This window comes from Leucoraja erinacea, chromosome 29, assembly GCF_028641065.1.
Source record: "Leucoraja erinacea ecotype New England chromosome 29, Leri_hhj_1, whole genome shotgun sequence".
Lineage (NCBI taxonomy): Eukaryota > Metazoa > Chordata > Chondrichthyes > Rajiformes > Rajidae > Leucoraja > Leucoraja erinaceus.
Window position 1 is genome coordinate 30,873,870 of NC_073405.1, and position 15,077 is coordinate 30,888,946.

Here is a 15,077-nt window from a genome sequence, read left to right on the forward strand (position 1 = left end):
GAGTGACCTGGAGCCGGGCAGGATACTGGAGGCCAAACCGAACCCCTTTATTGTAAAGCAGGGATTTTATTTCCCTAACAGTTGCACGTTTTATCCCCAGCTCCACGCTGAAGTCCTCATAAATAAAACACCCGGTGCCCTCGGAAGAACAGCTCCTGCCTCCATTTGGTGATGATACGATGTTTATCCTGGAAGTAATGAAAGAGAACCAGGAACACTCTTGGCTTAGATGGCTTGATATTCAGGACGTCTGTTGGTGTAGGTCCAATTCGATGGGCACACGAAAGCATAAGAGGTCTTGGGAAGAAATCCGCCCCTAGCACTTCTTCAAAGAACTCAGTTATAAATTTAACAGGGTCTGAGCCTTCCATATTTTCAGGAATCCTGACCACCCTTAGGTTGCATCTCCGCGACCGGTTCTCGAGGTCATCTAACTTCAATTTCAGGAGTGTGTTTTCACTCTGTAATGCAGCTATAGCAGTTTCTGCGCTTGCCAGTCTGTCACTGTGGTCATTCAGGCCATCTTCAACCCCGCGAATGTGTTCATCATGCAATTCGTGATAGGCTTTAGCTTGCTCCAGACTGGTGTAACCATATAACCATATAACCATATAACAATTACAGGACGGAAACAGCCCATCTCGGCCCTACAAGTCTCTGCCGAACAACTTTTTTCCCTTAGTCCCACCTGCCTGCACTCATACCATAACCCTCCATTCCCTTCTCATCCATATGCCTCTACAATTTATTTTTAAATGATACCAACGAACCTGCCGACACCACTTCAACTGGAAGCTCATTCCACACCGCTACCACTCTCTGAGTAATGAAGTTCCCCCTCATGTTACCCATAAACTTCTGTCCCTTAATTCTGAAGTCATGTCCTCTTGTTTGAATCTTCCCTATTCTCAAAGGGAAAAGCTTGTCCACATCAACTCTGTCTATCCCTCTCATTACTTTAAAGACCTCTATCAAGTCCCCCCTTAACCTTCTGCGCTCCAGAGAATAAAGACCTAACTTATTCAACCTTTCTCTGCAACTTAGTTGTTGAAACCCAGGCAACATTCTAGTAAATCTCCTCTGTACTCTCTCTATTTTGTTGACATCCTTCCTATAATTGGGCGACCAAAATTGTACACCATACTCCAGATTTGGTTTCACCAATGCCTTGTACAATTTTAACATTACATCCCAGCTTCTATACTCAAATGTACACATTGGTGTACACCGGCGACAAAGCCACTTCAAGTTCTCTTTTTAGGACAGAGTTAATTGCTTGTGTCATATCAGCAAGGAGTGCTGAACGAAGCCTCTCCAAATCCTCTGGTAGTTCAAGGCCAGCTTCTGGGAGCGGTGCCAAAGCTGCAGCACTCTTGCTTGAGATTTCACTGTCTTTTCCCCCGGTTTTAGTTCAACGGATCATTTTACTTACTATTTCAGATGCTTAATACTGCCTTGAGTCCTTCATAGTGTTTAATAGTGGGTTATCTCAAAAATATAGCAAAGATAAACGAGTAGACTTGAGCAGTAATCGGGAGCCATGCTCACACACAGCTGTTCAATCCATGTTCAGCCCGGAAGTCCTACTTTTTGCATTTTTAAACAACATTTTCAAACCACATTAAGGGTACGGACCGGTCAGTAAAACCACTCACAGTTTAGTAGACATGTGCTCAGTGTTATTCACTGCTGAGGCTGAGAATTGTGAACTCTCACACCCCCATCTTGCAGAGAACTGAGGCACCTCCACATATCCGTGTTTTATAGTCCCCTCCGGAAGGGACGTGGCCTTCAGGAGAGAGAGTCTCAACATTTTGTTAGCATTAATAAGTCTTTTATTTTGTGCTACAGGATGGGATAATCGTCATAGGCCACAAGGTAGTCATCCCTCCCACTCTACGGGGCGAGTACTTTGACGACATCCACAGAGGACACTCCGGCATGGAGGCCACTAAAACGGGCCCAAAACATGATCTACTGGCCCGGGATGACAAGGTTCATATGTGAAAAGACCGAATCGGCGCTATCTGCAACAGCCTGACACCACACCAGCAAAAGGACCCCTCCTGCCTCAGCCAGCTCCCTCCCTTCCATGGTCTTCACTGGCTGCCCACATCTTTGATTGGCACTGGAAAAACAACGTTGTCTTGGTGGACTCCTACTCGAGCTGGTTTGAAATTGACCTGCTTCCAACAATCACCTACAAGACAGTGATCCGGAAACTATCAATCCACGTGTCCGCCCTTGGGTCACCCGTCTGCCTTCAAACTGACAATGGAAGGCAATTCACCAGTTAGCCATTTAAGAACTTTGTTAAATGATGGAACTTTCAACACATTACCAGCAGCCCAGATTACCCACAATCCAACGGACTAGCCAAGCGTGCCGTTCAGAACGCCAACCAACTCATGGAGCGCTCCTACCCAGCAACATCTGACGTCTACATGGACCTACTCAACCTACGGAATATTTCAAGGGGCAGCGTTCTCGGCTCCCCCGCCCAGCGGCTAATGGCTCGCCAGATGTGTCCACCACTGCCTGTCTCCCAGCTGCAGCTGCAGCCGCTCATCAGCCTTCCCACCGCGATAGAAAAGTGAGTGGAATTTAAACGCGACACGCAAAAGAAGGTTTTACGACAAGACAAGCAAGCTGCTTAAACCACTAGTACAAGGACAAGTACACTAAACCACTAGTACAAGTACGCCTATAAACTGACAAAGGACATACCAGACTAGAGCACATTCATGGCCCCTTAAAAGAACCACGCTCTGACCTGGTTGAAGTAGATGGTGTCCACTACAGACACAACCGTCAACATCTCCTCCTGGTGAAGGAACCAGGTCCGGTGCCCGCGGGTCCTGATGCCCCACCGTTCGTGTTCAGACCGACGCCTGTTGCAGCCGTCCCATCACCTGTTGCGACTAAGACCACACACTCTCCACGTCGGTCCACCCCTACATCTCCCATTGTAACCGGTGTCCCGGGCTCCCCGCCTCGGTCTACCCCCAGCTCCCCTGTGGCGGCCTCTCCCTATAAGCCCATTGGGTCACCAGCGGTATCACCAACCCCAGTCCCCATCTGTTTGGAAGGAAAAGGAGGAGGAGGCGGCTCCCTACCACACGAGGGCCGTGCGGGCTAGCAGGCCACCCAATATATACGGTGATTTTGTTTAACCTCACTATATTCCCTCAGCATAAATTGCCATAGTTGCTTTTCATTTATACGAGAACAGATGTAGATTGGCTATTGCATGTTAGAATGCAATCAGAATGCTTAGTAGTAATAAACCCGCCTATTGCATGCTTTATAGTGTTAAGAACTCATTTATTATATTTAGTAGATGCAGCAGACTGAACGTACAATGTACTGCAGATCTGACACTGGAATGTTTATTAAAGCTGCTTACACCTTTACCTGTGTGCGAGTCAGGTAATTACAACTGTCTGTAATTCTTTAGGTGGGTTTAATACGTAGAGGGGTGCGTCTATATCTGAAGAGACTGGTGCAGACTCGTTAATTTTAGTTTCAGTTTACCTCGTGGGATTGTATGAATAACAGTTTTCACCATGAGCTGAGCATGAGCTGAGCATGAGCTGAGCAGAGCGCCACGTCATGGACATGATTACGGGTTTAGAGCACATTTGTGATATGATTGGAACAGCTCTGAAGAATGGAAAGTGATGGACTATATCATTGATTTATATTACTTCAATAAAAAACAATTAATCAGGACTGGAAGACTTATGGCCCTGTCCCACTTAGGAAAACTGAATGGAAACCTCTGGAGACTTTGTGCCCCACCCAAAGTTTCCGTGCGGTTCCCGGAGGTTTTTGTCAGTCACCCTACCTGCTTCCACTATCTGCAACCACCTGCAATCACCTGGGAACCGCACGGAAACCTTGGGTGGGGTTTAAAGTCTCCAGAGGTTTCTGTTCAGGTTTCCTAAGTGGGACAGGGGCATTATTCTTCCTATCTCCAGAGCTCGGTGGGTGCGTGAACTATATCTCCACTGCATCCTACGAGAACTTATGGCTATCAAGGTTGGACCATGAGAACATTAGTAAACCTGCCATTGATTAAATGAAAACGGATTCTATGAGTGGAGTAAGTAAAGGAGTGTTACTCGGCAAGTCTGAAGGACTGGTTCCAAGAGAGGAACTGAAGAAGAAGCTAAATCTCTGACAGAGATTAGAGCTTGGATTCTGGTTTAAGAAATCTACAGCCAGCAGGTTCATCGACATGGTTTCACCCGAGTTATCAGAAGATTGAAAACATCGAACCAAACCGTGAGTGGGATTGCTGATTTTGTCGCATTTGAAAGTAATCGAAAGTTTAAGCTAAAAGCCCGTGAGAATATTCTGCAGTTGGAAGCTTGTTTATGCAGATTTGAAAACAGCTTGGAGATAAGCCATAATAGTTGTTGAAGCGTACTTGAAAATCTCAAACAAAACAATGTTTTGCATTCTTGAAGATTGGTTTGGATTTCAGTCTGGAAGCACACCTCAATACGTCTTATGTAAACACGTTATTATGTTGAAACATTGTTACATCAACACGTCCTTAAAGGGACAGCCTGCAGAAATATTGAAGCCAGCAGTCAGAAGCTTGTTTACTGTGGTTTACAGATAAAGCAGCCAGTGCTGAGACATGACCTTGGAAATAACCATGTGTTGACCTTTGACAACATAAGACGTGCTCAGCTAATGATTGTTTTGAATAAACGGAACTGGCAGTTTTTTAAACTTGTATCCCGATCTGGCAGTCAGCCAAGGATACACCAACTGATGGAGCCACGGACAGGTAAGTAGGAAGAATCGCCACTAGGGGGAAGTGTGGAGAAAGGCAGAGAATGTGGGAAAAGAATGATCACCAGAAGTGGGAAAGGAGAAGCAGCTCACCTGGAAAGATGCAAACAGGAGAGAAACAAGTTATGGAAGAAGTTTATTGTCAGTTTTATTGCCAGACAGAATTAATGAACTCAGAAGAGAATGCGAGCAAGTACAATCTAAAATGGATCAAGTATTCAAGTTCTACCTCTGCAAATTCAATATGGAATTTACAACTGTATGAGGATGAACATAGAAAGAAAACTCAGTGGTTTCAAGAGAAGACAAATATTTTCAATGGTTTCATGGAAGAAGCGGAAAAGTGGTTGTTGGTTGTCGCAGCACAAACATTGCGCTCTACACTGGGTGAAGTTAAGTAACAAGGTGCTGAAATAGGAGATGACATTAGACCCCAAGATAATGCTTCAAAAGTCTCAACACAAAGATCAGGACACAAATTACACAAATTCTTCACAATTACCTGGAAGCGGTAAAATCTGCAAGAACTAAATACTTTTCTACCCTTATCTCCAAAAAACGCTCATAATTCCAGGGTCCTTTTTAGCACCATCACCTCCATCATTTGTCCTGTCCCCAGCACCAGCTTAACTGGGTCCCCTGCTAAGTGCAAGGAATTTACTACATTTTTCACCAGCAAGGTAGAGAACATAAGAACAAATATTTCCCCTCCCACCCGTGACCTGGCTGTCTCATTGGTCTGCTCTTCAAAATTAGATTGTTTCCAACCCGTTACTCTGGCTGGCGGCGAGGCAGTGACCGGATATCCATGGCGGTCAAATCTCCCACAATTCAATGCGAGGGAGAAAGTGCTCAGCGCCGACCAGTTGCCGTTGCAGTGCGCATGCGCAGGGAGGCCGGTGATGTGCTGGCCGTGGTTGTGCGCATGTGCAGGGGGAGGACATGCAGGCCGCAGCAATGAGCATGTGCAAGGCAGCCTGACCTGCCGGCGGATGTGGAGCCAGCGGAGCCCGGCGGCCCGGACACGGATGGCGGGGGGAGATGGAGAGAGGGGCCCGCCCAGAGATGAACGGTAGGTGTCCTGCCTTGGCTGGAGGCCCCCTAGATTTTGAGGCCCTAAGCTTCAGCCTATGAAGCCTAGTGGTGAATCCGGCTCTGTGAGGCCCCCCCTAGACCTCGAGGCCCTTAGCTTAAGCTTGTCTAGCTTATAGGTAAATCCGGCCCTGCCTTGGCCCCATTCTCTTCTCCCTGTATATGCTCCCCTTCAGCCAAGTCATTGATAGCCACGGCATTTCCTTCCATTGCTACGCAGATGATAGACAACTCTATCTCCCCCTGAAGCCCAAAAACCAATCAAATCTGCTTAACCTTACCCACTGCCTCGAGGATATAAAGTGTTGGATGTCCCAGAACTTCCTCCAACTAAACAAGAGTAAGTCTGAGGTCATCCTTCTCGGCCCTTCAGATTCAATCAAAATGATAGCAGGCAGCCTTGGAAGCCTTACCCCACTACTCAAACCTCACGTCAAAAACCTTGGCGTGATATTTGACTCAGCACAGAAATTTGACAAACAAGTCAATGCCGTGGTGAAAGCAATTTTTTTTTAGCTTCAGACGATAGCTAAAATAAGACAATTCCTCCACTTTGATGACCTCGAAAAGATCATCCACACATTTATCTCCTCCCGCCTAGATTACTGCAACTCCCTTTACACTGGCATCAACCAATCTTCCCTGTCCTGCCTACAACTGGTCCAAAACGCCGCAGCGAGACTCCTGAGGGGCACCCCGAAAAAGGGACCACATCACCCCGATCCTGGCCTCTCTCCACTGGCACCCTGTGCGGTTACATATACATTTCAAGATCCTCCTCTATGTCTACAAAGCCCTCAAAGGACTTGCCCCCACCTACATTAAAAATCTTCTTACCCACCACTCCACCACCAGGTCCCTCAGATCGGCCGACTTGGGGTTGCGGAATATCCCGCGGTCTGGGCATAAGCTCAGGGGCGACCGCGCCTTTGCGGTTGCAGCTCCTTGACTGTGGAACAGCATCCCTCTTCCCATCAGAACTGCCCCCTCCATCGACTCCTTTAAGTCAAGACTAAAAACTTATCTATACTCCCAAGCCTTTCCTGACGTCCTTTGAGCGAGGGCTATATGTATATATGTATGTAGTTTGTTTGTTAATACTATTCTTATAACAAATGTAAAGCACTTTGGCCACAGAGTTGTTTTTTAAATGTGCTGTATAAATAAATGTGACTTGACTTGACTTGACAAATCTGGTTCTGTAGCCAGTTCATCTACAAGGGTGTCTGCTCGTACAGAAGCTGAAGTTGAAGTAGCTGCTCTCTTGCACCAAACTGCCCCTTGGAGACAAATTATGAGATGGAGGAACAAGAATAACAGCTGGAGAGAGAGGTTGAAGAACAAGAAAGGTAGTTAAAGAGAGCCACTGATGAACAAAGAAGGCAGCAAAGTAGACAGAAAGAACAGCTGGAATTAGGCACGAAGTTGGCAGTTGCCAAGACAAAGAAGGAGATGCTGGAAGGTTCAAGATGTGGCTCGAGAGTATCTCAGAAGAAGAGTTCCTGAGCCCAAGAAGGAGCTGCTAAGCTGAAAACAACAGCTGAATCAAATCTATAACCAGAGAATATCTGGCCTCATGACTCAGAACCTGCACGGAGCCAAGTGGATGGGTGACAAAGCTGTATCTCAGCAACCGGGTGCTGGACCGAAGCAAATAACTTATCTGTTGAGGCTCGTGACAAACCAGCAACTCAGTATTCTATTCAGAGGTCTGGTATACAGGCTCGAGCAAGCCAATATTGGCAGGTGCCTGATCATCATTCATTTGCGCCCAGCCAGGGATTTCAAAGTGAAATCTGTGATTTGGTGAGGAACCAAATGAGAATTAGCGAGACTCTAGCTCAACTTAATAACTCTTCCACTTCACCTCCAATGGAAATTCTGAAGTTCGACAGTGAATGAGATCGCTTACGATTACTGGAGTATCACACAAGCGGATATTCTAAGCAACTGGATGGAAGTTGTCAAATATTGCCTGCGCATGAGGGCTATCAAGTGGAAAGAGAATTGCTTAAAGAACATTATGGTAATGAACACCAGATTGCTAATGCATACATGAAGAAGGCTTATGCTTGGACAGCTATCAAGGCAGAAGATGCGAAGGCATTGCATAAGTTTGTAATATTTCTTAGAAGTTGTTGTAGCTTGATACATAGATACATAGAAATTAGGTGCAGGAGTAGGCCTTTCTGCCCTTCAAGCCTACACCGCCATTCAATATGATCATGGCTGATCATCCAACTCAGTATCCCGTACCTGCCTTCTCTCCATACCCCCTGATCCCTTTAGCCACATCTAACTCCCTCTGAAATATAGCCAATGAACTGGCCTCAACTACCCTCTGTGGCAGAGAGTTCCAGAAATTCACCACTCGCTGTGTGAAAAATGTTTTTCTCATCTCGGTCTTAAAGGATTTCCCCCTTATTCTTAAGCTGTGACCACTTGTCCTGGACTTCTCCAACATTGGGAACAATCTTCCTGCATCTAGCCTGTCCAACCCCTTAAGAATGTTGTAAGTTTCTATTAGATCCCCCCTCAATCTCGTAAATTCTAGCGAGTATAAGCCGAGTCTATCCAATCTTTCTTCATATGAAAGTCCTGACATCCCAGGAATCAGTCTGGTGAACCTTCTCTGCACTCTCTCTATGGCAATAATGTCCTTCCTCAGATTTGGAGACCAGAACTGTATGCAATACTCCAGGTGTGGTCTCACCAAGACCCTGTACAACTGCAGTAGAACCTCCCTGCTCCTATACTCAAATCCTTTTGTTATGAAAGCAAATATACCATTCGCTTTCTTCACTGCCTGCTGCACCTGCATGCCTACTTTCAATGACTGGTGTACCATGACACCCAGGTCTTGTTGCATCTCCCCTTTTCCTAATCGGCCACCATTTAGATAAAAGTCTGCTTTCCTGTTTTTGCCACCAAAGTGGATAACCTCACATTTATCCACATACTGCATCTGCCAAAGATTTGCCCACTCACCCAGCCTATCCAAGTCACCTTGCAGTCTCCTAGCATCCTCCTCACAGCTAACACTGCCCCCCAGCTTAGAGTCATCCACAAACTTGGAGATGTTGCCTTCAATTCCTTCATCCAGATCATTAATACATATTGTAAATAGCTGGGGTCCCAGCACTGAGCCTTGTGGTACCCCACTAGTCACTGCCTGCCATTGTGAAAAGGACCCGTTTACTCCTACTCTTTGCTTCCTGTTTGCCAGCCAGTTCTCTATCCATATCAATACTGAACCCCCAATACCGTGTGCTTTAAGTTTGTATACTTAACTCTTATGTGGGACCTTGTCGAAAGCCTTCTGAAAGTCCAGATACAACACATCCACTTGTTCTCCCCTATCCACTCTACCAGTTACATCCTCGAAAAATTCTATAAGATTCGTCAGACATGATTTACCTTTCATAAATCCATGCTGACTTTGTCCAATGATTTAACCACTTTCCAAATGTGCTGCTATCCCATCTTTAATAACTGACTAGCAGTTTCCCCACTACCGATGTTAGACTAACTGGTCTGTAATGCCCCATTTTCTCTCTCCCTCCCTTCTCCAAAAGTGGGGTTACGTTAGCTACCCTCCAATCCTCAGGAACTAATCCAGAATCTAAAGAGTTTCGAAAAATTATCACTAATGCATCCACTATTTCTGGAGCTACTTCCTTAAGAACTCTGGGATGCAGCCTATTTGGCCCTGGGGATTTATCGGCCTTTAATCCATTCAATTTACCTAACACCACTTCCCGACTAACCTGGATTTCACTCAGTTCCTCCATCTCCTTTGACCCACGGTCCCCTGCTATTTCCGGCAGATTATTTATGTCTTCCTTAGTGAAGACAGAAACAAAGTAGTCATTCAATTGGTACGCCATATCCTTGTTCCCCATGATCAATTCACCTGTTTCTGACTGCAAGGGACCTACATTTGTTTTAACTAGTCTCTTTCTCTTCACATATCTATAGAAACGTTTGCAGTCAGTTTTTATGTTCCCTGCCAGTTTTCTTTCATAATCTATTTTCCCTTTCATAATTAAGCCCTTTGTCCTCCTCTGCTGGTCTCTGAATTTCTCCCAGTCCTCCGGTATGCTGTTATTTTTCTGGCTAATTTGTACGCTTCATCTTTTGCTTTGATACTTTCCCTGATTTCCCTTGTTATCCACGGATGCACTACCTTCCCTGATTTATTCTTTTGCCAAACTGGGATGAACAATTGTTGTAGTTCATCCATGCAGTCTTTAAATGCCTTCCATTGCATATCCACCGTCAACCCTTTTAGAATTAATTGCCAGTCAATCTTGGCCAATTCACGTCTCATACCCTCAAAGTTACCTTTCTTTAAGTTCAGAACCATTGTTTCTGAATTAACAATGTAATTCTCCATCCTAATGAAGAACTCAACCATATTATGGTCACTTTTGCCCAAGGGGGCACGTACAACAAGACTACTAACTAACCATTCCTCATTACTCAATACCCTGTATAGATAAGCATGCTCTCTCATTATTTCCTCTACATGTTGGTTTAGAAAACTATCCCAAATACATTCCAAGAATTCCTCTTCCTCAGCACCCCTGCCAATTTGATTCACCCAATCTATATGTAGATTGAAGTCACCAATTATAACTGTTTTACTTTTGTTGCACGCATTTCTAATTTTCTGTTTGATGTCATCCACAACTTCACTACTACTGTTAGGTGGCCTGTACACAACACCCACTAATGTTTTCTGCCCCTTAGAGTTTCACAGCTCGACCTATACCGATTCCACATCCTCCAAGCTAATGTTCTACCTTTCCATTACGTTAATTTCCCAACTATATCATAATCATTAATAGCTATCTGCATGTTCAACTCACCCACCTTATTACGAATGCTCCTTGCATTGAGACACAAAGCCTTCAGGCTTGTTTTTACAATGCTCTTACCCCTTTTACAATTATGTTGAAAAGTGTCCCTTTTTGATTTTTGCCCTGGATTTGTCTGCCTGCCACTTTTACTTTTCACCTTGCTACCTATTGCTTCCACCTCCATTTTACACCCCTCTGTTTCTCTGCTCGATGAAACATCTCAAACACATGCAAGAAATTAATGTTGTTAGTAATATGAAGACTATCATTCTAAAACTACCCTTTAAGCTTAGAGAAAAGTGGAGGATAAAGTAGGTCTGATACTGAAAGAAAAGGATTGAGAAACCATGCTTGCTGATCTGGTTCATTTCATGGAAAGGGAAGTATGGTTTATGTCGGACCTACGCTATGGGAGTATTCAAGATCCTAAACCACAGCCGTCAAAGGTTCTACCTTTAGTAAGACAAGAGGAAGATCAGGACCTAAGGACAGCAGTTTTGCTATCTGTAGAAATGAAAGGCAGAATGAAAGGAGATGCATCTACTATAAAGCCAAAGGGGTTATGTTTGTCATGTAATGGTCACACCACAAGGTGATGTTGTAAATGTGAGAAAGAATATAAAGAAAAAATGGATTTCTTAAAGGAGAAGGGACTCTGTTTTGCATGTTTGAAGAAAGGACACATGGTTAACGGAAGGAGAAGCCAGCTACGAGTGATGCTGTTACCTCAACCTCAGTAACTGCCCATATTGAGGCCAGGGTAAAAACCTGTATTTTGTCCATTTTACCACTACAGGTTAGGAACAGCAAGATGAATACAGTGTTGCGAGCATATGCATTTTTGAATCATGGGATCTCGGCTACATTTTGCACAGAAAGCCCGATGAGAAGGCTGGACATTACAGGAGAAAAGACTAAGATTCTACTGCGTAACATGAATGAAGAGATAGTCATCAGATTAAATTAATTAAAGTATCTAGTCTGGGTGAAGATAATATTATACAACTATCTGATGTGTTTACACATGAGACCTGTTTCTCATCTAAATATACCCAGGCAAGAAGACTTGAAACAATGGCCTTACTTGAAGGATGTCAAGAATCCTAAAATAAATTCTGGTATCCACCTACTTATTGGAACGAATGCTTCGAAGGCGTTAGAACCTAAAGAGGTCATCAATAGTCAGAAGGACGGTCCATTTGCTGTGAGAACCCTACTCAGATGGGTTATCTATGGATCATTGAAAAAGAACAATAAAAGCAGGAATTAGAATAACCACCCTCCTGCTGCTGTCAATCAAATATCTACTCTAAGCTTAGAGGAGTTGTTGATGAAGCAATACAGTCATGACTTCAGTGAAAGTACCAGTAAAGAATCAAAAGAAATGTCCAGAGAAGAGTTAAAGTTTTTGGATATTATGAACCAGTCAGTAAAGATGATAGAAGGTGTTAGTTTGCCGAATAATCGTCGCTTTGCAGAGCAACGCACCCAGAATCTGAAACGCAAGTTTGGCAAGAATGCAAAATTTCATAATGAATATACATCTTTCCTAAAGGACATGATTGACAATAATTATGCCGATATGGTACCAACAAACCAACTAAATAGAAGTGATGGAGAGCTTTGGTATATTCCACATCATGGGGTGTATCATTCGAAGAAAGGGATCTTGAGGGTTGTCTTCAAAGGAACATCACTTAACTATCAACTACTACAGGGTCTGGACCAGGGGGTGGGGAACCTGCGGCCTTCTAGGCCATTACGTGTGGCCTTTTGAATTAATCTAAATTTTGTTGAACAAATCCTTTTATTTTATTATTATGTTTTTGTTCGTCTCGTTGAATCACGTTGAATACCGGATGAAGGTACATATCTTTGGAGCAGTGTCATCACCAAATGTGCAAATTGTGCATTATGGATGACCGCCAAGGACAATAAAGCTCACTTTCCAGAAGAAGTGACAAACACAATAAAGAACAACGTCTACATGAATGGTTGTTTAAAACCCATGTCAACGGATGAGGAAGCAATTCAAATGGTGAAATATCTGACTACTCTTTGTAATAAAGGAGGATACAAGATACAAGATACAAGATACATTTAATTGTCATTTGGACCCCTTGAGGTCCAAACGAAATGCCGTTTCTGCAGCCATACATTACAAACAAATAGACCCAAGACACAACATAATTAACATAAACATCCATCACATTGCTGTGATGGAAGGCCAAATAAACTTATCTCTCCACTGCACTCTCCCCCCCCCGATGTCAGAGTCAAAGTCAAAGCCCCCGGCTGGCGATGGCGATTGTCCCGCGGCTATTAAAGCCACGCCGGGTGGTGCGAGGTCGCACACCGGGTCTTGCTGTTAGAGCCCCCGGCGTGCGCTCGCAGAATCCCGCGGCCATTCCAAGCCGCGCGGGGCGGTGATGTTAGGCCCCGCTCCAGGAGCTCTTCAACCCCGCAACTCGGGCGGGGGAAGTCGCCGTTGCGAGAGCCCTGAAAAGCGGTCTCCCTCCAGGGACCCGCGGGCTCCCGGTGCCGCCGTCCACAGACCTGCCGTTGAAGCCTCCGACTCTCCGGTCGGGCTGCAGCAGCAGCAGCAGCAGCAGCAGCGCTCCTCCACCGCTCCACACGCTCCGGACTCGGCCAGCCCCGCGACGGCGACGGTGAGTTGTCGGCACCAGAGTCCCCGGTCTCTTCCTGTTGGAGGCCGCTCCTCGTTGCAGCCCCAACGATAACGGAAACCCGACGAGAAAAGGTCGGGTCTCCCGTGCAGGGAGAGATTTAAAAAGTTTCCCCCCCACACACACACCCCAACAAAAAATAACAAAAACTACATAAAAACACAGACAAAAAATAATAAAACGCGGACAGACTGCAGAGGCCGCTGCTGACGAGAGTCGCGCCGCCCACCGGATTCATGTTATCCAAGTGGATCAGCAACAGCTGTGCTGCATTGGAAAGCATTCCACTAGATGACAGAGCCAGGGAGGCCAGGGAGTTGGATTTGGACAAAGACAATCTTCCAATGGAAAGAGCACTGGGATTGCGCTGGTGTGTTGAAACAGATGTGATCCAGTTCAGAATCTCGATTCAAGAGCGACCATGTACTAGAAGGAGTATTGTATCCATGGTTGGTTCTGTTTATGACCCTTTGGGATTTCTCGCACTGCCAGCCAAGTTGATTTTGCAGGATCTTTGTAAGGAAAAACTTGGATGGGATGAGAGTATAACGCAAACTTCCTCTCAGCGATGAATAGAATGGGTAGCAGATCTCAACAAGATATCAGAATTCAAAGTGGACTGGTGCATTAAGCCTACAAACTTTGGTCGAATCAGATATGCACAGCTCCATCACTTTTCAGACGCAAGTGAAAGTGGCTACGGTACTGTTTCATATCTAAGATTGGAAAATTATAACAATGAAGTACATGTTGCATTCATAATGGGAAAGGCCAGAGTGGCACCAATGAAACAAATGACAATTCCCAGAATGGAACTTACTGCCGTAGTCTTAGCTGTTAAAGTTGACATATTGCTGCAACAGGAACTACAGCTTCACCTGGAGAAATCTATCTTCTGGACCGATAGCACTACGGTGCTTAAATACGTTAACAATGATAACAAGCGTTGTCTAACATTCGTAGCAAACAGAATCTCTTACGTAAGGAGAGCTACTAATGTATCACAGTGAAAATATGTTAACACAAAGGAAAATCCTGCAGATGATGCTTCTAGAGGATTAACAGCAGACCGCTTCTGACGCAATAAGAGATGGATCAATGGACCAGAGTTTCTCAGTAAGCCAGACAGAGAATGGCCAAAGCTTGTGCTGGGATATGAAATCTCTGCTAATGATCCAGAAACTAAACAAAACATCACAGTGAATGTTATCATTAAGGATTCATCGAACACAACAAATGACTTAATTACCCATTTTTCATCATGGGAAAAGTTAACAACTGTGGTGGCCTGGGTTCTTAAAGCTAAAACAAAGTTATCGCTGTTTGCTCGAAAAAGGAAAGAGATTGCTGAAGGTATCTTTAAAGAAGATTCTGAAAAACTAAAGGTAAAGGTTGAAAAGAAGATGAAAGTCTTTAAGGCATTATATCGCGAACAGTGTTTACATCTTGGTGATTTTTGTAAAGTAGAAAACAAGATTATTTCTTTCTGTCATAGACAAAGATACAAAGAAGAGATATTGACGTTAGAAGCTGGAGTACATGGTGTCAAAAGAGGCAGTCAATTATACAAGCTTGATCCGGTATTGGAAGAAGGACTTCTGAAAGTAGGTGGTCGCCTGAATAGACTAAC